Source organism: Myotis daubentonii, chromosome 1 (assembly GCF_963259705.1).
Source record: "Myotis daubentonii chromosome 1, mMyoDau2.1, whole genome shotgun sequence".
Lineage (NCBI taxonomy): Eukaryota > Metazoa > Chordata > Mammalia > Chiroptera > Vespertilionidae > Myotis > Myotis daubentonii.
The window spans coordinates 152,440,576-152,465,199 of record NC_081840.1 but is presented as its reverse complement, the minus strand read 5'-3'; the positions used below and the strand labels follow the sequence as shown (position 1 = coordinate 152,465,199).

General features: G+C 48.9%; 1 pseudogene; it reads left to right on the top strand.

Annotated features, from left to right (window-relative positions):
- Positions 1-1,171: 1,171 nt before the first annotated feature.
- Positions 1,172-1,307, top strand: LOC132223138 (U2 spliceosomal RNA; annotated as a pseudogene).
- The last annotated feature ends 23,317 nt before the right edge of the window (positions 1,308-24,624 follow it).

Genomic DNA, 24,624 nt, shown 5'->3' with positions numbered 1-24,624 from the left:
ACCTTTAGTGCCAGTGGTTGTGTAACTACACCTCCTTACAGCCATCTCTGCACAGGCTTCTCTCAATTTCCGTAAAAAGTAAACTAAGAAGTGGCCAGTCCCTTTGCTATTGGGCATTTCCCCACATCTCGTTGGCAGGAAGAATGTGCGGTGCTGGAGGAACCAGTAAAAGCTGGAATGCAAGGCCAGGCCCGGCCACCCGATAGGTCACTGCAGGCTGGTGGGTAAGGCTTCCATTTCTTCCCGCTCTGCCTTTCCCTCCCCCAGTGCATTTTCTCTGTGCTCAGCCCGGTCCAGAGAATCCACTTCACCTGAGAATTATTAGCCCCTCCCTCTGGGGTGCAGACCGTCCGGGAACCCTATCACAGAAGAATTAAATGCACCCCTTCCTGCCAGGACACCCTCCTCTCACAATGCTCACAGATGGATGTCCATCCTCAGGCACAAATGACAGAACCAAATCACGGTCATGGCTGCTTTTATAACCCCAGGTGGGAGAAAATGGTGGTTGAATTTAAGCAGTCAGTACTAGTGAGAACATTACGGACCTATTCATGATAACTAACCAGCTAGTTATTTGAATTCAAATGTTTTTGTTCCCAAAGTTTGGCGTAAATTGGTAACAAAATGCTACAGAATGGTTATTGTAAAAAGAATTAGCTGAGTTGAGTTTCACACATACACACTGCATGTGTAGGAGAAGTCTAAGACCAAAAAGGACCATCTACCTGATGTCCAAATATATTTGTATTAAAATCTATTTAAAACCAGGCTATTGGTACATTTCCATTGTTCTCACCCCAGTGCCATCCCCATGCAAGGACACAGGAACAGACACATTGAACTCAGGACACCATCTTCATTTCAGCCAGAGGATATGTCACTTATCCTTTCTGTTTGGGACATCTTTTATTTATTTTTTATTTAAATTCTTTGTTGTTGAAAGTATTACATGTGTCTCCTTTTTCTCCACTGACCTCTGTCCACCCACTCCCACCCCCCAACACATGCCCTCACACCCCTACTGTCTGTGTCCATTGGTTATGCTTATATGCATGCATACAAGTCCTTTGGCTGATCTCTTACCCCCACATCTATCCTCCCTTGCCTTCCCTCTGAGGTTTGATGGTCTGTTTGATGCTTCTCTGTCTCTCTATTTTTGTTCATCATCATCGCTTCTCGGCCTTTTGGCTTAGATCAAGTGTAGTATTTGTGTTCATCAGTTTATGTTGTTCATTATACTTCACAAACTAGTGAGACCATGTGATATTTATCTTTCTCCAACTGGCTTATTTCACTTACCATAATGCTCTCCAGGTCCATCCAAGCTGTTGCAAATGATAAGAGTTCCTTCTTTTTTACAGTAGCGTAGTATTCCATTGTGTAGATGTACCATCATTTTTTAATCAACTCATATGCTGATGGGCACTTAGGCTGTTTCCAAATCTTAGCAATTATAAATTGTGCTGCTATGAACATAAGAGTGCATATATTCTTTCTAATTGGTGTTTCTGATTTCTTGGGATATATTCCTAGAAGTGGGATTACTGGGGCAAATGGGAGTTCCATTTTTAATTTTTTGAGGAAACGCCATACTGTTCTCCACAGTGACTCCACCAGTCTGCATTCCCACCAGCAGTGCACGAGGGTTCCTTTTTCTCTGCATCCTCACCAGCACTTGTCGTTTGTTGATTTATTGATGATAGCCATTCTGACAAGTGTGAGATGGTACCTCATTGTTGTTTTGATTTGTATCTCTTGGATGACTAGTGACTTTGAACATGTTTTCATGTCTCTTGACCTTCTGTGTGTCCACTTTCAAAAAGTATCTATTTAGGTCCTTTGCCTATTTTTTTATTGAATTGTTATTTCTTCCTTTTGTTAAGTTGTACGAGGTCCCTGTAAATTTTGGAGATTAAACCCTTATCAGATGTAACATTGGCAAATATGTTCTCACATGCAGTGGGCTCTCTTGTTGTTTTGTTGATGGTTTCTTTTGTGATACAAATGCTTTCTATTTTGATGTCGTCCCATTTGTTTATTGTTTCCTTAGTTTCCATTGTCCTAGGAGATGTGTCAGTAAAGACATTGCTACAAGATATGTCTGATATTTTGCTGCCTATGGATTCTTCTAAGATTTTTATGGCTTTCCAAAGTCTTATGTTTAAATCTTTTATCCATTTTGAGTTTATATGAAATAAGAAAAGACCGCGAATAGCCACAGCAATCCTGAGAAAGATGAACAAAGTTAGAGGGATCACAATACCAGATATCAAGGTATATTACAAAGCCACGGTTCTCAAGACTGCCTGGTACTGGCACAAGAACAAACATATAGATCAAAGGAACAGAACAGGGAATCCAGAAATTGACCCAAGCCATTATGCTCAATTAATATTTGACAAAGGAGGCAAGAGCATACAATGGAATCATGACAATCTCTTCAATAAATGGTGTTGGGAAAATTGGACAGATACATGCAAAAAAATTAAACTAGACCACCAACTTACACCATACACAAAAATAAACTCAAAATGTGTTTGGCATCTTTTAAAAGAGAAATAAAAACGCCTCTTCCAGGACAATTTGGTGAATGGGATAAAGTATATTAAATGCTTGAAAGGTAAAATCACCTTATCAGGATCATGTTCTAAGTCAAAGGTGATTCTGTTTCATTGAGAACACCTTTATATTTGGTGGCACACATCTTCTGAGCTGCAACACTCGCCCTCCTTCCACACATTTGAGGGCATCTGCACATGACATAGTCCCCTCTGTCAGGACCACACTGTGGATCTGGCCCTTCTGTCCAGACCAGCAGACATTAATCAAATGCATCTACATAGTGGACACCATTCTGCATGCATCAGGGGTGCAAGAAAAGGCACAGCCCCACCTCAAGACATAGGAAACAATGAGAGGTGGTAGAGGCAAAAAAGCAACTGCCTAGGTTTCAATCCCAGCTCCACGGCGACTAGTGATGTGACCTCAGGCCAGTCAGTCTCTCGGACAAGGAAGCACAATAGCACTTACTAGGAAAGTCATTTCAAAGTCAAATGTGTTCATGTATACAAGCACTTAGAAAGATTCCAGCCAGTAATATGTACCACACAAGTGCTATTAACAGTAGTCATACTCTTTTATTTGTGAACTAGAGACCCGGTGCATGCAATTCATGCACGAAGCAGGGGCGTTCCCTCAGCCCAGCTTACACCCTCTCCAATTGGGGACCCCTTGGGGATGTCCAACTTCCGGTTTAAGCCTGATCCCTGGAAGTTGGACATCCCTCTCACAATCTGGGACTGCTGGCTCCTAACTGCTCACCTGCCTGACTGCCTGATTGCCCCTAACTGCCTCTGCCTGCCAGCCTGATCACCCTTAACTGCCCTCCCCTGCCAACCTGGTTGCCCCTAACTGCCTCTGCCTGCCTGCCTGCCTGCCTGCCTGATCACCCCTAACTACCCTCCCCTGCCAGCCTGGTTGCCCCCAACTGCTGTCCCCTGCAGGCCTGATCTTGCCCCCAACTGCTCTCCTTTCCTGGCCAATTTAGTTTTGATTGGTTGGTTTCTATGCCAGTCAGCATCAAAAGCTCCACCTCCTAGACAGCCATTGGTTCTTCATGGCACCCACATTTGGTTCTATTTGGTCAGTTCCTATGCCAGTCAGCATCTCCGGGCCTAATCAGAGAGGTGGGGCTGAACAGCAGCCCACAGAGGCCGTGAGAGAAAGAAAGGCCCAGCTGCTGGCAAAGCCTGAAAAGAAACAGGGAGAAAAAGAGAGAGGCAAGTACTGATCAACAGCTGCCACTGAGGCTGCAGATCAGACCCTGCCTCTCTCTCTGGGTCTCAGCCTCCTGGGCAGTCAGTGCTGGGTCACCAGGCTGCAGTGGGGCAGTCAGTGCTGGGTCGCCACGGCAACCCAGAGCTGACTGAAGGACTTCCTGGTTGGTCAGCCTTCGGTTGTGATCAGTCATTACAACCCTGGGCTTTTATATATTAGGATTACTCACAGAGTGTTCACCAGCACCAGAGCCCATCCTAGGTTCTGGGAAAACCACAGAAAACAAAATACTAGTAAATGAACCACCTGCCTGCGCAGGTTTTGCATCCCAGTTGGGAAGGGGTCATAAAGAAAAGTTTAAATCCAATGTAAAAAGTGTGAAAGAGTTATATGCACAGAGTTGCAGGATCACAGAAACAAAATCTTGGCAAGTTTTTAATTTTGGAGTGTCATGGATTTTTCTGCCACAGATTCCAGGATAACATATCTTAAATGAGCTTGGTCTGACCCATGAATGCGAAAAAGAAAGGGGGGAGGAAGGCAAGGAAAGATACCAAGCAATGTTTCCTCTTTATTGTGCAATATATTCCCAACCCCAAAAGCATACGTCAGTATGATTCGGTAAGTAGTTTTTAATATTTCTCAGCTCTGGAGCTGTGATTGTTCAATATTTTTCCACTTTTTGAGGAAACGCAAAGACTTCCCTTGGAAAACAGTGATGTCTTACAAAGACTTGTGGGAAAATGGTACTTAAAAGTGCCAGTGAATGCACTGCTTTGTGTGCAGGCAATTTATCTATATGAACTAAATTTATTACATGAAAGTGAGATTTTACAAGGTAAGCGTCACTAATTAGTAATTTATGAATATTGAAGAATAAATTGCTGAAATTTACTTTCCTATTATAAAGAGAAGATTTAATAAACATGTTGATTAAAAAGATATTAGAGGGAAATGGGCAAAATTACTAATAGAAACATTTATTTACTTAAAGTTGATTTGCCATTTAATCTTAACTCTAGTTCAGTTATTCAAGCAAATTCCTAAGACTCTCTGAGATGGAGCAATGTGTCTTATTATATCTATATATATAAAGAGCCAGGGGCCATCACATCTGAAACAACCAAACGGACAACCGAACAGGCTGAGTGGGGTGACCAGGCCGGCAGGGGGGTTAGTGAGGGACAACTAAACAACTGAGGAGCAGACTGCATGGGGTGACCAAGCCGGCAGGGGGGTTAGTGAGGGATGACCAAACGACTGAACAGCAGGCTGTGTGGGGTGACCAGGCCAGCAGGGTGGGGCAGTGAGGGGCGACCAGGCCAGCAGAGGTGGCAGTTGGGGGCAACCAGGCCAGCAGGGGGTAGCAATGAGGGGCAACCAGGCCAGCAGGGTGGGCAATACGGAGCGACCATGCTGGCAGGGGGGGCAGTTAGGAACAACCAGGCCGGTGGGGGGGCATTTTGGGGTGACCAGGTTGGGAGGGGGGCAGTTGGGGGCGATCAGATCATCAGGCAGAGGAGATTAGGGGTGATCAGGCTGGCAGGGGGGCCAGTTAGGAGCCCACAGTCCTGGATTGTGAGAGGAATCCAGATTGGAGAGGGTGTAGGCTGGGCTGAGAGGACCCCCCCCCCTCCTGTGCACGAATTTCATGCACCAGGCCTCATATATATCACCTTCAAAGGCTGTTAAATTGCATTGTTTACCCATATCTTCAGAAAAAAAATCACTTCTACTGTCATGGTAAACAACCTGCTTCCCTATTTATAATGGTCTGGCCCTCTAGCAACTTCAGTGTGAAATTATAGCTAATTTGCCTACAAACATCAGGTGGTCATAATAATCTGACCACTCAGTGTATATATAAAACAATGCTACAAAATTACATTTATTTTTAAATAAAATAATACAATTGCCCCTGAATTTTTTGGTGAGATACTAATTCACTCGTATCAATTAGTTCATGTAACATCCATTTTGTTTATGAGCTTCAGACCAATTTATAGACATTATGACAAATATGATAGCAAAAAAGTACACTTACGAACAATTATTTTTATTAAAATAATGCAGTCATGTGGTAAAAATTCAAGCAGGAGAGACTATGAATGAAAAACAATATTATCCCCCTACTCCTCATTTCCCTTTGCTCCTCAGAGGCAGGCACCTCTAGTAATTTTCAACTTTTGTTCTCGTGACCGTAAATACTATATTGGTTCTGCATTTCTGGATTTTCTTTTTTTTTTTTCTTTTTTTCTTTTTTTTTTTTTTATAAATATATTTTATTGATTTTTTTACAGAGAGGAAGGGAGAGAGATAGAGAGCTAGAAACATCGATGAGAGAGAAACATCAATCAGCTGCCTCCTGCACACCCCCTACTGGGGATGTGCCCCGCAACCCAGGTACATGCCCTTGACCAGAATCGAACCTGGGACCTTTCAGTCCGCAGGCCGACGCTCTATCCACTGAGCCAAACCGGTTTCGGCCATTTCTGGATTTTCAATTCTAAATGCTATCTGCTGACTCACACTGTTAAAATTTTGTGCTTTTCATTGTTTATGTGTGATATTTGTACTTTTAGATAAATTCTTAAACTTTATTTCTTACACTATCAAGTTCAGATGGCCCATCCTCACTTTCTGTTCATAAATCAGGGATGAGCCATTTACCCACCCTGATTAGTTTAGCTGCTTATTTGTGCATTTTTCCCTTCTACGGTTTCTTTGATAAATTTCTTCCTTCATACACATTTTTGTGGAATTCTCGATATTCTGAATAAATCTTCCATTTTTTTACCTTTCCTTCCTTATTTTTACTCTGTGTTGTTAGAAATTTCTTAAATTTATCTGACAACTAAACTGCCCTTTTCCCCCTGATTTTTGCAATCTATTTTTATTGCTCAAGACATCTCTCTTGTCCTCAGTTTTCTCCTTTCCTAAGGGACACTCTTCTTGTCGTATAGATGCCATGCCTCCTTCAATTTCTCCAAGGTGACTCGCTGGCAGATCCCTCACTCCCCCTGCCCTGGGGGCTGCGCTTCCTCTGCGGCCAGGCGCCCCCTCTTCATGTTCATTCCTTCTCTTCCATCTTGCGTAGGATTCTTGTCTGGATAGTCTTACTGGGAATAAAATTTTAGACTGATTATCACAGGACCAGGCATGGATTTCCAGGTGTGCGAAATGGTCACTTTCTCCAGCGAGCTGTCACCCACACGGGAAGGCTGCCTGGCTGGTCTCCCTGTCAATAGCAGCCAGGTCCTTGGGCTGGTGCGCAGGCGCTGGCCGCTGGCGAGGGACCACTCAGAGCCACAACGAGGGAGTTTTGCCTGTGAGGTAACCCTCCCATCAGACCCCTGACTGTCTCAGGCAGTTCCCCCAGGTCCTTCAGCCTAAGACTCTCCATTGTTCACCCTAAGAGGCTGCTTCCAGTCAGGTGTCCTCTCCACGGACACTTGCACCTGTCAATGCAGCTGCATGTCTCTTTTCAGCCCAGAAGGACGCCTGTGAAAGTCCATCTTCACAGGGGCCTAGAGGAGGGGGGTGCGGGGATTGTACCCCCCAATATTCCAGAACCTCTATCTTTCCACTTTCCCCCTTCTCGAATGACTGGTAATTAATTACTTTAGCCATAAAATCAGAAGCAGTGTCCTTTTATTTACGCCCAGTGGGGATGGATGGGGCAGATGAGTGGGAAAGTGAACTGAACAGGAAGCACAGAACCAAAACTCATGCTGACCCAGAGACTGTGAATGACCATGTGGATTTCAAGGAACTGATCTTAATAACTACTAAGTGGGGACGGAGACACATGAAGTGGGTGTGTCAGATTCATGAGGGCCGCTCCTCGAACAAGGAGTAAGATGCACAATTGATTGTAAATCTGTTAAAACCACAAAACGCAAAATAGGTATTACCCTGTGTCACATGGATGCTGACTTGTATATACTAAATGTCCCTCCTTAAAATCAGTCCCTGACTGGACATTTGGCTAACACACACACACACACACACACACACACACACACACACACTCCTGCTCATGGAGAGATAAATGGGAGTTTAGTCCAGAATAATTCACAAGGGGCTGATCAATGTCACTGAAAATAAACCTGCTCAAGAGAGGGCAAAATCCTCACAAAATGCCTTAATTTATTCCTCCTCAATAAGGAAGTGCATCTAAGAAAATACATAAAAAAGGGAAGACAATATTTTCCTGGGTTCTTTCAAGATCAGGTACCCCCACCAAAGCTGTTCAAATACTTCAGTGTTTTTCTGATCATTAAGTCATAACCCAGCATTGAACTGCCCAAAGGTTTTATGGGGGGGGGGGGAGGAATAACCTCAACACTGTATTTTATTTTTTAAGAAAAGGAAGGAAGGGAGGGAGGGCGAGAGAGAGAGAGAGAGAAGGAAGGAAGGAAGGAAGGAAGGAAGGAAGGAAGGAAGGAAGGAAGGAAGGAAGGAAGGAAGGAAGGGAGGAAGGGAGGAAGGGAGGAAGGGAGGAAGGGAGGAAGGGAGGAAGGAAGGGAGGAAGGGAGGAAGGGAGGGAGGAAGGGAGGGAGGAAGGGAGGGAGGAAGGGAGGAAGGGAGGGAGGGAGGAAGGGAGGGAGGAAGGGAGGGAGGAAGGGAGGGAGGAAGGGAGGGAGGAAGGGAGGGAGGAAGGGAGGAAGGGAAGGGAGGGAGGGAGGAAGGGAAGGGAGGGAGGGAGGGAGGGAGGAAGGACTAAAGAAAATGAGCTCAGGACAATTCTTGCCTGTTACCTGTTTTAGGAGGAGTCAATTATCTTTCCCCCATGTATGGCTGGAGGTGTAACAAGGATATTCTGTAGGACTTGGACTAAATAGCAAACAAATGTGAAGCTGGGTACAGCCGTAGCCCTTTGACATCCTCTGGATTTCCAGACACGTGCACTGGGGGTCATGGTTTCTACTCCTTTTTTATGTATATTTAAATTGTCACTGAATCAACATGCAGTCGGTGGCCCTGCTGTGCAGCAAACACTGGAGGAGCAAGTGGTGCTGCTCTCTGACCCCCCAATTCAGACCACGGGGAATCACACCAAGGAAATCCAGGGTCTCACCAGGGCCTTTACACCAACACCTCATCTTCCTCTCTCACCTGTGTCCACTCAGGGCACGCCTTCCTCATACCCCTGTGTCTACACCTGTCACCTTCCCTACACTCCCCTGTCTATACCCTGTCACCTTCCCTACACACCCCTGTGTCTACACCTGGTTTCTTTCCTCTGTGTTGGGCTTTGGGAGTTCTCCAGGAAGGAGGGCTCTGGACACACACCAGAAAGGGCCTGGGGCAGGGGGCTGCCACCTGTGCTGCCCAGGTCAGGATCCCTCAGGCTGAAGGTGAGGAAGGAAGGAAGGAAGCATTAGCTCCCACTGAAGGTGAGGAGTCAGCTCTGGGGTCATTCCTAAAAATGGTCCAATAAAAGGACGAGCCAGCCGTCAGCTGAGGCAGGAGAGGGAGAGGATCAGGGATGAGGGGTGAGGGGGTGAGCACACATACACCAGCCTGTACTACCTGCCATTAACCAAAGAGTGTTTTAAGTCACCAACCCGATGGACACCAGACACTTGTGCCCAACCTCAGTCTCACAGAGAAAAGAAGAGACCGAACCAGGGGGTCATCAGAGAAGTGCCCGTCGGAGAGATGGGATCCAGGGGCTGATGAGATTCCCTCTTTGCACCCTTTCAAACATGTCCCACAACCTCCTTCCTATACACAGAGATCCTCAAGTGACCACTTGCCAAGAGGAAGGCTCCTCACTTAAAATATTTAGCTCATGAATTATGCATGAGTTCTGCTTCACACTCTCATTATTTCTGGGTTCAGCTCCAACCAGGCATCCTGTCAGTCATGCTGCTTATCACTCACATCAGCTGCTGCATCCCTGTCCCTTTGATCTAAAAGAATGAGTTCCTAATGGGGCGAGTCTGCTCGGCCAGTCCACCTGGGAAGATAAAGAGTTGATTGCAGAGTTCCTGTCATCCTATTTTGGGGGGGCAAGATGCTAAGTCACCATGTTTGCGTTTGGGGATACAACTGATAACGAACCTCCTTGGAAGCGACCCTGGCCACCTCCGTCTTCTGGCGATTACCTTGTTTTGCCTGAAGTTCTCGTATTCGGAAGTTTATCAGTAATGGGACATACGATGGTAGATCAGCAGCGTCTAAAACGAAGTCCCACCTTATTAGTCTCACATAGCTGGCGGGCTGGCCACCGGTAGGGGCTGCTGGCTCCCATCGGGCCCCTCGTGGCTTCACGTCTGTAATTCACCTGGCTTTCTCTCCTCCTGTCCCAAAGTGCAGCTGCCCCGCGTCCTGGTCAGAGCTTGACTGAACCAGGAAGGGAGGGGGCTGGCCCGTGCCCAGGGAAGCGGCTGATAGTGAGAGGTGCCTATCTCACGGCAGCCTCCACTCCCCTGTCACTGACTTGATAGTGAGCACCACCTGAGTCCTCAGCTCTGATAAGAAGAGGGGAGACTGGTCCGTGGGGCAGGAAGTAGGACTGCAGTGGGTCTGACCCATCCCTGACCCCAAAAGTGAAAATTTGAAAGGTTGAGTTAATTTGTTAGGGAAAGTGCATCAGACGCATTATTATCACGTAGACAAAGTCAACTCAATGGCTGAAATGTGATTGTTAACTTATCTGTGTTGTCACTAGACCCCATGTTCAGCCCCCACCTCCCCTGCCTCCCTCAGGCACATGCAGTCACTGTGTCGTGGGGTGCACCGCCCAGAAACCTCTGGGACAGCCATCAGCCCCCCACAGCCTCTGCTAAGATTTCCCCCATGCTCACCTCTCATCTTACCTACACCCCACTGAGTTAGGGAGCTCAGTTCCATGGGGGGAACACATCCACCAGTCAGCCCCTCACGCGGGTCAGGATGCGTGAGTGATTGTTAGTGTCCGTCCCTCCACTGTCTCTGCATCTCCTCGGTGGCTCTGAGCTGTCGGTCCCAGTCCCAGTCCCGGTCCCAGGGGGTGAGCAGCATGTCCTGTCTGTACCTGACACAGCAGACTCAACCATGCCCACTGTCCCTCACTCCTCTTCAGGTTATGTGGGGAGCTCCATTTACAAAATAAGCTGAATCATTTTGGAAGAGAAAAGGAGCAGCCCTAAAACCATCCATGTTTTCATGTGGCCCAGTGCAAGCGCTCCATCCCACCCTGGCCCCGTGTGGGCCTCAGAGCAGCGGGCCACTCTCAGGCCTCACCAAGCTGGCAACCCCAGAGGAGGGAGCCACTCCTTCTGAAGGAAAGTAATGAACAAGCGATTCTGTACTTGCTCTAACCACCGAGGGCCACTTAGAAACCCAGGCTCACGGCTCACTCACAAAACCCACCAGTGTCAGCACTTAGGACTCACTGTCGTTTAAAACGTGGAGACAGCAAACAGCATGTCTCCACGGGCCCCCACACAGCCAAGTTTCTCTGCAGGCGCCCCTGAATCTGGTGAACTCCAAACCGGGCAGTTACATGTGCAAACGCGCAATGTCAAAGAAACTGCTTCCGATGCTTAGCCAAAGCTTCCCCTGCAGGCAAAACCACCTGTCCCCAAACTGTCCCTCCCGCATCGAACAGCCAGTCAAAAGAGTGTAAATTCTGCATCTGCCTTTTCACATACCACACCCCCGAGTCACCTAGCCCTGAATCACCTGGAAACATTGCTCAGAGACTGGTTTTCAGGATCCTCCAAAGAGATTTTCATTCCAGTCTTGGGGTTTCACGTTCATGGGGATCAGTGTAACGTCACTGGTTCCTAAACGTGCAAGAGATTCTTCTACCAGGCGAATTTAGGAAAACACCCAACACTAGCTTCCTGTCTCTCATGCCTGGAGCAGATCTTACTGCCGGCAAAGGCAGGCCTGGAGGCTCTGTCCCCGCCTCCCAGGATGAGGCACTGAGAGGGAAGGTGGTTGGTCCAGGTACCGCCCTCCATGGTCCTGGCATCAGGTGCCGGGCCCTGGCCGTACTCCACAAACACACAGACACCTACCTAAGTAGGCATCTGAGATCATTCAGAAGCCCAAGCCAGGGGACACCCTGCACTTAGCCAAACACAGCTCACTCACTGAGACCACATCCCTCGGACAACCGGCCATTCAAGGGTCTTTCAACACCGTCTTTGATTCCCAATTGCTTATAAGACTCGCCTTGACTTGTCCCATCACCCATCCCCTCAGAAGCATCTGCCGATGTGTCACAGCCTGCGTCGCACTGAGGGCCCTCTCTCTAGTGTGCCTGCCCACTTCCCCAGCTGTCAGCCAAGCTGCCAAAAGGGGCCTTGGGATTGTAGTTTTGCATCCCCGCTCCCTCCAATAAGTTGGGTGTTCAATGCACAGTGAGTGAGTGACATAGATAAATATATGCCCTTGAGATGATAAGGTGGGAGCTGTCAGGGAGACTCGTGACCGATTTTGGTTGCGCCTGTAGCCCAGCGCCACGGTCAGATTTATTTTTAAGAAACTCTTGAGCGTGCTCTGTTTACCAGCTGCTCCAAACAATCCCTCTTGTTCTCAGATGAAGAATGTGAGCTTTATAGTCCATCTAACTAATAAAAGCACATGTGGCCTTTACTGTCATTTCAGCAATAGGAGTCACAGAAAAAGGTCTGGCTGCAGATAAGGAAGACAAATGTGATCACAGGGGAACTGCAGGGCATGCAGTACTAACAGCTAAAATGATGGCATTGTTATGCTATTCGGAAAGCCACATGTTAAACATGTGACATGATTTTCTTTAATCTTCAAAACCTTGGTAGCACCAGTTTTGTCCCCATTTTCCAGATGAGACGATGGATAAGGGCACATGACCAAAGTCTCAAGCAAGTAGAGACATGGTTATCCAACCCCAACCTTGTGCCTGGGGACGGTCAGACCCAGCCCATCTCGTGGTCCAATGCCCTTTACAGACATATCGTCCTTCATTCACAGGGCAATGCACACATAACTTACTTTCCTCCTAAAACCCACCCGTTTACAACACTTAGAGAGCAGAAGGCTTGGGGGCCACTGGTGTCTTCGGGCTGTGGAGACGGCCACAAATGAGAACCTAGTCTACGGCCATACCACCCTGAACACGCCCGATCTCGTCTGATCTCAGAAGCTAAGCAGGGTCGGGCCTGGTTAGTACTTGGATGGGAGACAAATGAGAACCTGAGTGGGAAAAAACCTCCCCTGTCCAGAGTAAAAACACCATCCTCAGTCCTGGCCCAGGCAGTCCCCACAGACCAGACCTGCCTGTGAGGCACTTTTTAGGCCACTTTATTTGCAGTTAATTAGGGGAAATTTAAAGAAGATAAACAGCAACTTAGATGAGGAAGGAATGGATTCGCAGGAGAAGACTGAGAATCATAGGCTTTCAACAAATAATGCCTAGAAGTGAAACTGCAGGTAGTACTCTGCAAATATTCGCGGGCTGCAAACCACCAGGGGCTGGGACCTGAGTAAGGGAGTGGAACTGGAGGTCACTTAGGCTGACTACTGAGGAAGGCTTCCTAACGCTGAGCTGATAGGTTGTGGAAGGGAAGTTGTGTGTCATTAAACCCAACGGGCACAGCTCTGGATAACAGGGAGCTGGAATTCATTCTACACCACACTTTCAGACCATCTGCTAGGGGGATAAAGACCATGGTTTTCTGTCTCTAATTTCTATTGTTTTGATATTTGTTTCTCTGACACTGGTTGCTATATCATTTTTTATTAATAAATTTTTATTGTTGATAGTATTACAGATGCCGCCCATTCCCCCCTCCCTTTACCCCTTCCCAGGTCTTCACTACCCTATTGCCCGTGTCCATGGGCTATGCATATAAGTTCTTTGGTTCATCTCTTCTTGTCCCTCCCTAACCCCACATTGAGATATGTCAGGCTGTTCCATGCCTCATATTATACTTTTTTTTTTAATCCTCACCCTAGGATATTTTTTCCATTGATTTTCAGAAAGAGTAGGAGAGAGAGGAAAAGACAGTAAGAAACATCGATGTGAGAGAAACACATCAATTGGTCGCCTCCTGCATGAGCCCCGAACAGGGCTCGGCCCAGGGAGAGCCTGCAACCAGGTACGTGCCCTTGATCAGAATCAAACATGGGACACTTCGGTCTGCAGGCTGATGCTCTATCCACTGAGCAAAACTGGCTAGGGCTCCTATTGTACTTTTGAAAGAGAAAGCAGTTTGGCAGCTGCCTGGCGAGGCCAGAGAGTGGCCCACTGCTTCCAAGTTTCCAAGGAGCCAAGGTCAGATGGAGAGCTTGCACTGGGCCACATTAAAAAAAATAGATGGTTTTAGTACTGCTCCTTCTCTTCTCTTCCAAAATGACTTTTATGCTTTGGGTCTTATTTTAATAGATCCTAAAAACCCCAGAACACCAATCAGAAAGAATACATACACCCCTATGCTCATAGCAGCGTTATTTACAATATCTAAGATTTAGGAACAGCCTAAGTGACCATCAGTGGATGAGTGAATAAAAAAAGCTGTGGTACATTTACACAACGGAATAGTGTGCAGCTATAAAAAAGAGAAGGATCTCTTACTCTTTGGGACAGCATAGAGGGACCTGAAGGCTATGTGCCAAGTGAAATAAACCAACCTGAGAAAGACGAATATCACATGATCTCACTTCTTTGCAATTGCTACGTCTTGCCTTCAGTTTTAGGAGACCTGGGCTTAGGCATCAGGGCAAAATGAAGGTCCCCAGGCCACCTGCTGTGCTGTGAGTAATGATGGCCCCTACCTCTGACCTAAGAACTCGTGTCTTCCTCCTGCACCCATGAGACGGTAGCAGGCTGACTTGCCAGCTGATGGGTAGGATAGAGTCCCAGACCCTGACAGATACCCTCCCAGAGTCTTGACACTTGTGCAAGAAATGCACGTCTTCTTCTCTTCCCCTTTTCAACACAAAAGGTAGGCTATTACACATGTTGCTCTGAAACTTGCTTTTTCTACATAATAATAATAATGTATCTTAGAAATCTTCTTACGTCTATAGAGAAGGTCTCTGCCCTGTCTTACAGCCCCACAAGCCCAGGGGACAGATATCTATACGTTAACCAGTCCCTATGAATGGGCATTCAGGTCATTTGTATTAACTGCTACTAGAGGCCTGGTGCACGAAATTCGTGCATGGGAGGGGGGGGTCCCTCAGCCCGGCCTGCACTTCCTCCAATCCAGGACCCCTCGGGAGATGTCCAACTGCTTCTCACAATCCGGGACCGCTGGCTCCTAACCACTCGCCTGCCTACCTGCCTGATCACCCCTAACCACCACTGCCTGCCTGCCTGATCACCCCTAACTCCTCCCCTGCTGGCCCGATAGTGCCTAACCGCCTCTGCCTGGCCCTACACCCGGGACCCAGGATTCCCTCTTCTGGCCGGCCGCAGGCACCCAGGACCCAGACCGGCTTTGCCTAGCTGGCCGCAGCCTCAGGGGACTGTGGGTGGGCGGCTTCACCTGGGCCACAGACACAGGCACTGGCGCCTGGGACCATGGGGCGGGCATCTTGTCCCTCTCCCAGGCCACAGCCTGGCTGGTCCCCATTCCTCTCTCGCAAGCTTATTTGTGCCTGGCTGGTCCCCATTCCTCTCTCAAGAGCTCATTTGTGCCTGGCTGGTCCCCATTCCTCTCTCCCCAGTGTTGAGTGTCTGAGCCATTATGGCGTGACAGCATGAGGGCATGACGACCATTTGCATATTAGCTCTTCATTATATAGGATTACAAATGTTGCTGAGGCAAATAGCTTTGTACACACATCATTTTCACATGTGCAGGTATATGGGTAAGATAAACTCCCAGAAAGAGAATTGCTGGGTCATAGGGTGTATTCATTTGTAATCTGATACTGTTCCATTATCCTTCAAATGTCCTTTACCCATCTAGATTCCTGCCAGCTAGTTATAGGGAGATGATTCCCCACAGCCATTTCAATTGCACATTGATAAACTTTCAGATGCTTACCAACCTGAGAGATGAAGAATTATATCTCATTGCATTTTTAACTTGATTATGTATATATATATTTTTTGTTTTATCAGAAGTTGAATATTTTTACATATATTTAAGAACCATTTTATATATTCTTTTGTGATCTATTTTTACATAGCTTTTTCCTATTATTCTATTGGGGTATTTTTTTCCTAAACGTTTTTTAGATATTTGAGAAAGAGTGCTTTTTTGTGATATAAAGTGCAAGGTTTCACAGTTTTTAATTGTCTTTTTACTCCTTTAAGATATTTGTGCACTCAGAGTTTTTCTTTTTATGCATTTGAATATAACAATTTTTACTGCTTTGGGACTTTGAATTATAATTAGAAAGGTCTTTCACCCACCAAATTTATAAAGAAATTATCCCATGTTTTCTTCTACTATAGTTACAACTTATTTTAAAATCACCCAAAGTCCATTACATTAAGGCCACTCTTAGCGTTGTACATTCTGGGGGTTTAGACAGATGAATAATGGTGAGTATCTACCATTGGAGTAACACACAGAGTGGCTCCCCTGCACTAAAGTCCTCTGTGCTCCCCTGTTCATCTCCTACCTCACCCCTGACAACCACTGATCTTTTCACTCTCTGGAGTTTTGCCTTCTCCAGAATGTTACAGAGTTAGAATCATACAGTATGCAGCCTTTTCAGATTGGCTTCTTTCACTTAGCAACATGTGTTTAAGGTTCCTACATGTCTTTTCGTGGCTTGATAGCTCATTTCTTTTTCATGTTGAACAATATTTTATTGACTGAACATATCACCGTTTATCCATTCACCCACTGAAGGACATCTTGGTTGCTTCCAAGTTTGGGCAATGATGAACAAACTGCTATTACCCTCTGTGCATAGTTTTTCATATTTTGCATCTAAACCTTTGATCCACTGGGATTTACCCTGGGACATGGTGTAAGGTGACGATGCTTTGTCAGGTGGTTCTTCGGTTATTAGACAACGTTCATGGAAGAGCATCTCTGCCCCTCCGGTTGAGAAGTAGCTAACTTTACCCCACACTAGATTCCTGCATGAGTTCACATGGATTTCTGGACTCACTGCTTCCTTCCACTTGACTTGTCACTGAGCTTTTATCACCTGCTTGATGTCTACTAGGGGCTTGTCTTCAGAATTCCCTGGGTGACCCATTAGAATAAGCGTGTGTGGCTCAGAAACAAAAAACAAAACAAAACCATGCTCTGAAGCAGGCTGTCTTTGCCAGAAACAAAGCCCATGATGCTGCTCCTATTGGAGTCACCCTAACCTCGTCGTCACTTCAGAGAGGACCCAGGGTGTCAAGTCTTCCAGTCCAGGAATGTGGCCTGTCTTCTGTCTGTGTGAGTTTTGTTGGTAACTTTCCATCAGGTTTTAATGTTTTATTCATTGTGGTTCTTGCTTGTTTATTGTTAAACTTCTTCCTATTCCCTTCTTTGCTGCTGCTATAAATGGAGTCGTTTCTCCTTTATGGTTTCTCACTAGTTGTTGGTGTGATATGAAAGCTATTGATTTCTGTATATTAACTTGCCCTGCCACCTCATCGACTCCCTGACTGTTTCCAGCAGTATTTCAACTGCATTCTCTGGAGGTTTCCACATGTACAATCACAGTGTGTTCAGTGATCGTGTTACCAGCTCCTTTGCAATTATTGTACCTCGAATTTCTCTTGTTGTGTTGGCTAATAGCTTCAGGAGATGTTAAGTAATGGAGTGAGAGTGGGCATTCTGGTCATGTTCCTGAGTGCAGTAGAAAGCTGTCTAGTGTTTCCCATTAAGCATGATGCAGGGTGTGTGTGTGTGTGTGTGTGTGCACCATCCTACATAAAATATATGTGCCTATATATGTATTTATATATATACTAGAGGCCCGGTGCACAAAAATTTGTGCACTCGGGGGGGGGAGGGAGGGGGTCCCTCAGCCCGGCTTGTGCCCTCTCTCAGTCTGGGACCCCTTGGGAGATAATGACCTGCTGGCTTAGGCCTGCTCCCGGGTGGCAGAGGGCAGGCCCAATCCCTAGGTGCAGCCCCTGGTCGGGCTCAGAGCAGGGCCGATTGTGGAGTTGGGGCGCCGCCCCCTGTCATGCACAGAGCAGGGCGGGTTGGGAGGTTGGAATGCCACCCTCAGTCATGCTCAGGGTAGGGCCGATTGGGGGGTTGGGGCACCGCACCCTGTCACACTCAAGGCAGGGTCAATGGGGAGGTTGCGGTGCCACCCCCTGTCACGCACAAAGCAGGGTCAATCAGGGGGTTGGGGAGCTCCCCCCTGTCACGCACAGAAGAGGGCCCATCAGGGGGTTGGGAAGCTCCCCCCGTCATGCACAGAGCAGGGCCCATCAGGGGGTTGGAGAGCTCCCCCCTGTCACTCACAGAGTAGGGCCAATAGGGGAGTTGGGGCGCCGCCACTGTCACACTCAGGGCAGGGCCAATGGGGAGGTTATGGCTCTACCCCATCACACACAGAGCAGGGCCCATGGGGCGGGGGGTTGGCGCGCCACCCTCTATCACCCACAGAGCAGGGCCGATCTGGGGGTTGGGGCGCTGCCACTCTCACACTCAGGGCAGGGCCGATGGGGAGGTTATGGCTCTACCCTGTCACACACAGAGTAGGGCCTGTGGGGCGGGGGGGGGGGGGGCGTTTGGGGACCGCACCCTGTCACACACAGAGCCGCAGGGCAATCAGGGGGTTTGGGCGCTGACCCCTGTCACGCTGATCCCGGTGCTGGGAGGCTCGCGGCTTCACTGATCCCAGTGCTGGGAGGCATATTACCCTTTTACTATATAGAATAGAGGCCTGGTGCATGGGTCGGGGCTGGCTGGTTTGCCCTGAAGGGTGTCCTGGATCAGGGTGGGGGTTCCCACTGGGGTGCCTGGCCAGCCTGGGTGAGGGTATGATGGCTGTTTGCAGCTGGTCACACACCCTTCAGGGTGGGGGTCCCCACTGGGGTGCCTGGCCAGTCTGAGTGAGGGGCTGAGGGCTGTTTTCAGGCTGGGACTGAAGCTCCCAACTGCTCCTTTTTTTCTTTCCTTTTTTTTAATTCTGGGCCAGCTTTAGCTCTGGCTCCAGCTCTGAGGCCTCAGCTGCTGAAAGCAGGTATCTGGTTTGTTTAGGTTCTATAATCGAAACTCTGTATCAACTCCAGCTCTGAGATCCCAGCTCGCTGAAAGCAGCTTTCTGGGGTTTTGTTTAGCTTCTATATTTGTTACAATGTTTCAAACTGCAGGCTCAGAGGCCGGCAAGGCAGGCGGGGAACGTTGCAGTCCTCCGTCACTGAAGCAAGCAAGCTTCATGTTCAGTTTAAGCTGCCTGGCTGCCAGCCGCCATCTTGGCTGGCAGTTAATTTGCATATTGCCCTGATTACCCAATGGGAAGGGTAGCGGCCGTACGCTAATTACCATGTTTCTTTTTTATTAGATAGGATGTACATATATATATAACTTACATATGTGTGTTACCTCTATGTATGTATCTCTATGCATGTGTGTTTATTTATATAACTCTTGTGTAGCAAAAGTAGGTTTACAGTTATGAGTATGTGAAACATAGAGTTTATTCTTGTATTGTTATTTACTAATTATTGTATTATTTCCCATATGAACAGGTGTAAAATTACATTGCCCCACCCTGTATGTGTAGATGTGGGTGTGTATATATAAAAAATCACATTGGAAAACAATCATCTATTCTATTTATTGAGTTTTTATCCAAAGTAGTTGTTGGATTTTGTAAGGTGCTTTCTCACTGTCTGTGGTTATAATCATATTTTTGCATTACACTTGAATTTTTTAAGATAATCTATTTTTGCATTTCAGAATAAACCTACCTCACAGTGGTTCAGCATTGCTTTTTTCCCCCCGATGCTTGGTAGTCGATATTTTAAAATTTTAATATCCATAACTGAGGCCATCTGTAGTTTTCTTCCTTGTTTAGTCTCACTCTAAACAAGATAATATGGGCATCCTATATAATAAAGAGGTAATATGCAAATTGACTATCACTCCAACACACAAGATTGCCGCCCCCATGTGGACACAAGATGGCTGGCAGGGGAGGCAGTTGTGGGCAATCAGGCCTGCAGGGGAGGACAGTTGGGGGGAACCAGGCCTACAGGGGAGGACAGTTGAGGGGGGACCAGGCCTGCAGGGGAGGGCAGTTGGGGGGACCAGGCCTGCAAGGGAGGGCAGTTAGGGGCAACCAGGCCAGCAGGGGAGGGAAGATGAGGGAACCAGGCTGGCAAGAGAGGTCAGTTAGGGGTAACCAGGCTGGCAAGGGAGGAAAGTTAGAGGTGACTGGGCCAGCAGGGGAAGGCAGTTAGGAGTGACAAGGCTTGTAGGGGAGGGAAGTTAGGGGCAACCAGGCTGGCAGGGAGGACAGTTAGGGGCAAACAGGCTTGCAGGGGAGGGCAGTTAGGGGCGACCAAGCCGGCAGGGGAGGGCAGTTAGGGGCAATTGGGCCAGCAGGGGAGCAATTAGATGTCAATCAGGCTGGTAGGGGAGTGGTTAGGGGGTGATCAGGCTGGCAGGCAGGTGAGCAGTTGGGAACCAGCAGTCCTGGATTGTGAGAGGAATGTCCGACTGCCGGTTTAGACCCAATCCCGGAGGGGTCCCAGATTGGAGAGGGTGCAGGCTGGGCTGAGAGACACACACCCCCGCTCCCCATGCATAAATTTTGTGCACCAGGCCTCTAGTTTTATAATAAAACAATTGGAAAGTTTTCCTCATCTTCATAGGCTCTGAAACACATCAGGTGGCCTTGGAATCGTCTGCTACTTGGTAGAAATCTCCCACAAAACTAATGGCTTAGTGTTTTGGGGTGGAGGGGAGCTCTGATCACTTTTTATACTTATTCTATACAAATCAATGTGTTTATATTTTCTGTGACCATTCCTCATGTTGTCAGCATAAGAGTTTTAGTCTCAATAGCCATTTTATGGGAAGAGAAATAACCACTAACCTCTGTGTGCTGAGTCCTGCTTCTACACCAACTTGAGTTTCATTGGTTGTAGCTGAGTTGTAGCAACAGGCTGTGTACTAGTAGGTGCCACTCCCAGCTCCTCACTGACCCCGCCCCTCTCCCCAGCGGGGGGGGGGGGGGGGGGGGAGCAGGCAGCACCTTCCCCCACAGCAGGGTGCCTCCGTGGTGCCCTGCACATTCCAGAGTTTTCTATCAGATCAGCTGAAATGAAACCCAAGTGACACCTTCTCTTTGCCTGGCTTCATCCCCATCCTAGCCTGTCTCCATGCTTGTCTTCCAGGTTCCTCCTGAGGAAACCCTCTCAATAAATCACTGCCCAGGAATCGCTGACTCAGTCTCTGCTTCCAGGGAGCCCATGTCGGCAGCTCCACCCCCCTACCCGCTGCTCCTTCTCCGGTTTTAGTGACATTGGGTGCAGCACTTAGTGATAGGTATCACACAGTAATTTACCTGTAGACATGTCTGTCTCTGTCATTCCCTAAGTTCATGACAAATCCTCTGAAGGACAGGACAGTGTCTTAGACCCCTCAGTGTCTCCTGCTCCTTAGGGTGGGCTGGCACCCAGGAGGCGGGTTAACAGAGAGCGGATGAGCAAATAGCGCATTTCTCGGGCCACAAAATTGTCACGACGGTGGCAGCGCCTGGAGTGAAGCGGAGCACGGACTAATGAGGGGTGAAGGGGAAGCCGTTTCTGTTTCCAGCAGCTCTAATTTCCCCAGAACCCAAAGCGGAGAAGCAGACCAGCCCCAGGAGAGGCGGGGCCAGGTCTCAAACCCTTGTCTGTTGAGAAGTTATACCGCAGTGCACCAGACATCTGCATGCTGGAAAACTTCAGGAAGCAGTTATAAATGTTAACTTCCATTACTCTGAAGACCTGCTTAAATGAAGCTGGAATCTGTAAAAGGATTTCTCTGTCAAGACAGCTGCTCACTGCCTAGTTCTCCACAGTGCGACTGGGTAGGCATTTCAGTGAGAATGTGGCTCCCTCTGGAGTGAGGTACCATGGACAAATGTCTTTCCAGTCCACCTACGGAGCCACTGCCATAGGGCCGGGCCCTGTGGAAAGGGGAGCAGCTGCGTTTTGAGCTCCTTCTATGTATGTTGGCCGGTCCTGGGGAAGACTCCACAAGGGGGTCGTCGTATTCTGTTTCCACTTGTCTTACAGCAGCATAGCTCATGGCTGCTGTTTTGTGACCGAGACGTAGGGAGGTAAATGTCCAGTTGCTTCCTGAGGTCTCCATGTGGCCAGACTCAGCAGAGAGGGGTCAGCAGCGACCAACCCAGCCCACACCCGGGCGGTTTTCAGGGCCGCAGAAACGGATACCGAGGAAGGAGGGACCTGGACAGACAGGGAGCGACACTGTGCAGCTCTCGTCCATCTGCCCGGCCGTCTCACCGCACACATAGCGGGCCAGCCCCTGACACAACCAAGGGAGCGGACTTCAGCTCAATCCACCCTCCTCTCCCCATTCCTGCCTCCTCCCACCTGCAGTGCTCAGTGGGCCCTCTCTCCTCTCTCCTCTCCGCTCTGTCTCTACAAAAAGAGCCCTGCTGTGCGGAGTGGGAATGGCCGGGAGCTTGTAGGCTTTCGAACTAAGCTCTCAGGGTAGAACTTTCAGCTGAGCAACATGCATGTATAAGGAACTTATTACCTGCCCGGCTCTGTCTGGCGTTGGAGAAGTAAATGTCATTAGACACGGAAGGTTCACTCCAGCGGGGCCCAGCAGGCCGCAGACGTCTGTTAAAAGGTGCAAGTGGCTAAGGGTGGCCTGACCACATTCTCTTGACATCAGGTGGCAGCACCAGAAAATAGAATCTGCTACTCACTCCAGTGGCCCCAGGCAATCCATCTAATTACATGGACTTGCCCAGGCTGGTTTGGCTCAGTGGGTAGAGTGTCGGCCTGCACGCCAAAGGGTCTCGGGTTCAATTCCTGGTCAAGGGCAGGTATCTTGGTTGCACATTCACTCTCCAGCACTGACAGGGCACATACAGGAGGCAATCAATCCATGTGTCTCTCTCACATCGATGTCTCTCTCTCTCCTTCTCTCCCTCCCCCCCTCCCCCAATCTCTCTCTATGGGGTCTTGAGTTTGCACAGGAAAGTTGCCTGGAGCCCTAGGCCGCCTCAGAGGCAAACACTAACTGGGACAGGTGGGCAGGATGCAGGGAGGCCAGGCAGGGCCTGTTCTCTCAGAATCTGCTCCTTTCTTGGCCTCCACCCCCATCCTGTTCACAACATGTTCCCATCAGCATATCCTTCCATTAGGATGCGATTCTCAGCCCACAGGACCAGGGGGAGGTAGTGGCAAGATTCCTGGAGTCACTGGGTAATCACAACGATTGTGGCCAGGCTGGGGGCTCTGAGCTCTTCAGAATTGCAACCCAAAACCCAGCAGCCCGCCAGCTTCCTCTCCCTTCAGGTAGAGGGTGGCAGTGCCCTGTATCACTTGTTTGGTGGCTGGTCACTGCACTGACTCCTCTGCCTTCTCTTCCCAAGACCCTGTCCATCAGCTAGAGACCCCTCGGGTCCCCCTGCTGATCCTGGTTTGAGAAGTCAGTTGAGTTCTGGGAATGGGCATTTCAGCTGGCGGTGCTGTCCTGAAATTAGGCGGGCACAGGTCACCCAGCACCTGCTGTAGCCCCACGAAGCCCCGCCTCCCAGCAGCTGGGCGGTGCTCCTGGCCTGCGCTGTCCCCCGTTTAGTACAGTGAACATGGAGGCTCGCCGCTTACAGATCTCAAAGCTGAGGGTGGCGGGCCCCTGGGTGGGCTGAGGCTGGAGGCGGGGAGAGGACGGGAAAAAAGTGGAGTCACCCCATGGAGCAGGCAGCGCTCCGTGTTCTGACTGACGCCTTCTCTGCCCCCAGGCCTGGATGTCCGGCAAGCTCAGGTTGTCGTCCTGTCCTCAGGGACCAAGTGCATCAGCGGCGAGTACATCAGTGACCAGGGCCTGGTGGTCAACGACTGCCACGCAGAGACCGTGGCCCGGAGGGCGCTGCTCCACTTCCTGTACGCGCAGCTGGAGCTGCACCTCAGGTGAGCGCCGGTCCCAGGGGCGTGTGCACTGGGTGTGAGCTCAGGCTGGTGGCCGGCGACCAGCTCCGGTGTTAATCCCTGTATCCGGGCACGGTGGACGGCTGCCCCTACTACACACGTTTTACCCAGATGGGTGGCGTCCTTCAAGCGCCAGCAATGTTGCTGTACAGGATGGTCAAACGTTGAAATTGCAGACACCTCCCCGGGATTCTAGGGCCTCCTTCCAGGAAACCCCTGCTTGCCCGTGAGTGACCGTGACTGCAGCAGACCATCTGCAAGGTGCACATCCCCCCACACATATACCCACACGTAGGAACATGCCTTGTCACACACCCATTCCATCCGATGACATTTTCTATTAAAACCTTCAGGGTGTCTTAGCTCAGGCTGCACCACAGCGTGGGACCTTAATCGCTGATGCTCAGAAGGAGGCTGGTCGTCCAGGGTCAAGGTGCCAGCAGCCTCCGTGTCTGCTGTCTATTAACCCTCTTCCTGGGTTATGAAGTGTCTTCTCGCTGAGTCTGAGCATGGAGGGGTGAGGAAGCTCGCTGGGTCTCTTTATAAGGGCACTGATCCCATTATGGCTAAGGCCCCACCTTCATGACCTCATCACCCCCAGAGGCCCACCTCCTAGTGTCAGCAAATGAGTTTGGGGGACACAAATGTTCAGTGCATGGCAGGGGGTCTCTAGGTGACAGCACAGCACACTGCTGTAAAGGCACAGGCAGCTGGTGCGATGCTCTGTTCATGGGGCCAGAGTGCGTGCAGGGCCAAGGGCACCGTTCAGAAAGAGGGCTACAGCCACCCCATGGCTCCCCATGCTGCCGACTGTCATTCAGGGT